This window comes from Piliocolobus tephrosceles, chromosome 12 (assembly GCF_002776525.5).
Source record: "Piliocolobus tephrosceles isolate RC106 chromosome 12, ASM277652v3, whole genome shotgun sequence".
NCBI classification, from domain to species: Eukaryota; Metazoa; Chordata; class Mammalia; order Primates; family Cercopithecidae; genus Piliocolobus; species Piliocolobus tephrosceles.
The window spans coordinates 6,993,001-6,996,352 of NC_045445.1; the positions used below are offsets into that span (position 1 = coordinate 6,993,001).

Below are 3,352 nucleotides of genomic sequence, written 5' to 3' on the forward strand. Positions count from 1 at the left end.
CTGTTTGATAAAAACCACTGAGGAATGTGGAAATTTTATTAAATGACATCATTAAACATCTAAGACTATTTGAAGATGTTTGAAAAATGTTTTCTATTGAGAAAGATTACAAACTGGCTGAGGACCCACTTGTTGACTTTTGAGAAAACATTTTGTCATTAAGGACTATGAATAATTGATACATAATAGTCAAGGCACTGGCAGATTTGGTGTCTGGTAAGGGCTGGCTCTCTGGTTCTATATGGTATCTTTTTCCCTGTGTGTTCACATGGTCAAAGGGACAAGGGAGCTCTGAGGTTCTTTCGTAAGGACATTAATCCCATTCATGAGGGCTCTAGTCTCAGGATCTAATCACCTTCCAGAGGTCACATCTCCTAATAACATCACTTTGAGGTTAGAATTTCAACATAAGAAATTTAGGAGACACATATTTATACCATCATGCCAGTCTTGCTTCTGAAGCAGGTTATTGTGAAGACAGACATTGGAAAAGGTAACTGCAATAATGACAGTTGGTTATTTGACATTTTCTGGGAATATTAACCATGCTGAATTCACATACTTGTTACATTTTGCATAATAAGTTTTGGAGGAAAAAGTATGAGCAAAAAACACGAGGACTAAAATACATTCCTTGCTATCCCTTCCTCCATCCATACTCTCTCCTCAGCAATGGTTCATGGCCTAAACGTGAAGTGTTCATTATATTTGTTCAGCGTACATTACTTTCAGCTCTCCTATTTTTCACCTGTAACTATCCACTATGTATTCTCGTCTCTTCTGTTAAAAAGTTCAAAAGTGAAGGTGTAGAAACACTATAATGCCCTTACAGTAATGGGATTTTTTTGCTCTGAATTGGGAACATAAAAGACATACTAAATGGAACATGCCAAAGTGCTAAGGTAACATGAGGGAGACCATCTGTCTTAATATTTTTTCTGGTTAATTTTAAGTGAGCAAAACATTAAAAATGTTTTCCTAGTCCTGGCATCTTCAGAGGAACTCCATTAAAGCAGGAGCTTTGCCACTTGCCATTCCCTTATCTGTCTCCCTGAGTTACCAGCATTTAAATGAAGTTATGAAGCATCCGATAAAGGGTTTGGAGGAGGGAGAGTGTTAAAAAGTGATGGATTTCTTTGCTGACTGTGTTAGTTTCCTATTGCTGCTGTAACAAATTATCACAAATACTGTGGCTTAAGTAACACAATTTATACTACACTTGTGTAGGGTAGAAATATAAAATAGGTCTTACTGGGCTAAATTTAAGGTATCCACAGTGCCACATTTTTTTTTTCAAGGGTCTAGTATCTATTCTCTGATAGATCAAAAAATAGTTGTTTCCTTGCCTTTTGTGGCTTCTAAAAATACCCTCACATTCTTCAGCCTGTGGTCCCTTCCTCCATCTTCAAAGCCAGCAATGTTGCATCTCTGACAGAAAGGACACTGTTGAAGTACATAATGGGTAACAAGTAAAACCTGAATATAATTTATTAGATGAAAATTAACTATAGTGCTAATCTTACATTTATTAAACTTAGCACAACTTATATTTCACAGTCCCATTTCAAGAGTGAATGGTTGGTTCAGTATTCATTTTTTAGCATATTTTTAATTCTTTCAGTAGTTTTGGGGGAACAGGTGGTTTTCTGTTACATGGATAAGTTCTTTAGTGGTAAAAGTATTCCCTTTTCAACACACTCACACTTTCAACTTTTCCCCATTCAGTATAAGGTGCTGTGGGTTTCTCACAAATGGTTTTTATTACCTTTGAGGTATGTCCCTTCTGTGCCAAATTTTCTAAGGTTTTTAATCATAAAGGAATACTCAATTGTCAAATTTTTCAGCATCTATTGAAATGATACATCTTTTCTTTTAAATTCTGTTTATATGCTGTATCATATTTATTGACTTGCTTATCTTAAACCATCCCTGCATCCCTGGTGTGAAACCCAATTGATCATGTTATGGTGTATTACCGTTTTAATATGCTATTGGATTCAGTTAGCTAGTATGTTGTGGATTTTTGCATCTGTTCTTCAGGGATATTGGTCTGTAGTTTGTTTATGTCCTTTCCTGGTTTGGGGATTAGGATGATACTGGCTTCATAGAATGATTGATGGAGGATTTCCTCTTTATCTTTTGGATTAGTTTCAGTAGAATTGGTATCAATTTTTCTTTGAATGTCTGATAGAATTCAGCTGTGAATCCATCTAGTCCTGGGCTTTTCGTTTGTTGACAATTTTTCTGTTTCAATCCTGCAACTTGTTATTGGTCTATTCAGTTTCTATTTTCCTGGCTTAATCTAGGAGGGATGTATATTCCCAGGAATTAATTCGTTGTCTCTAGGTTTTCTAGTTTGTGTGTGTATGAAGGTGTTCACAGTAGCCTTGAATGATCTCCTGTATTTCTGTATTATTTGTTATAATATCTCCCATTTCTTTTTCTTTTCTTTCCTTTTTTTTTTTTTTTTTTTTTTTTTTTTTTTTTTTTTTTTTTTTTTTGCAGTTTTTACATTTATTTCAACAGAAAATGTGCACACGAGCTGTCTACTCATTTTCTTCACTGCGCAGCCTGGCATTGGGGTTGGTGACTCTGATGGCCAGCTGGGCAGCTCTTTCCACGATGGCTTTGCGGTTCTTGGAGGAAACATTGTGAGCAATCTCGGCACAGTAAGATTTGTTGCACATCAGCAGCACTTCCAGCTCCTTGACGTTGTGGACCAGGAACTTCCGGAATCCACTGGGCAGCATGTGCTTTGTTTTTTTGTTGCTTCCATAACCAATGTTGGGCATCAAGATCTGGCCCTTGAATCTTCTACGAACCCTGTTGTCAATGCCTCTGGGTTTCCGCCAGTTATGCTTAATTTTGACATATCGGTCTGACTGGTGCCGGATAAACTTCTTGGTTCTTTTTTTGACGATCTTGGGCTTCACAAGGGGTCTGAGGGCGGCCATGATGCCGAGGAGGAGATGGCTGCCACCTCCATAGGCAGCGCCTGAGGAAGAGAGCTCTTTTTCTTGATGGAGTCTCATTCTGTAGCCCAGGCTGGAGTGTGATAGTCTGATCTCAGCTCACTGCAACCTCTACCTCCCAGGTTCAAGTGATTCTCCTGCCTCAGTCTCCCGAGTAGCTGGGGTTACAGGTGTGTGCCATCATGCCCGGCTAACTTTTTGTTTCTTTAGTGTGGATGGGCTTTCAATGTGTAAGCCAGAATGGTCTCAATCTCCTGACCTCGTGATCTTCCGACCTAGCCTCCCAAAGTGCTGGGATTACAGGTGTGAGCCACCATGCCTGGCCCCATTTCATTTCTAATTGAGCTTATTTGGATCTCCTTTCTTTTCTTGGTTAAGCT

The 3,352-nt window shown here is 38.5% G+C and overlaps 1 pseudogene across 1 annotated transcript; it reads right to left on the reverse strand.

Annotated features, from left to right (window-relative positions):
• Positions 1 to 2,501: 2,501 nt before the first annotated feature.
• Positions 2,502 to 3,001, reverse strand: LOC111536369 (annotated as a pseudogene). Its single transcript, XR_002729715.2, has one exon. The product of XR_002729715.2 is annotated as a 60S ribosomal protein L32 pseudogene (transcript).
• Between the last annotated feature and the right edge of the window lie 351 nt (positions 3,002 to 3,352).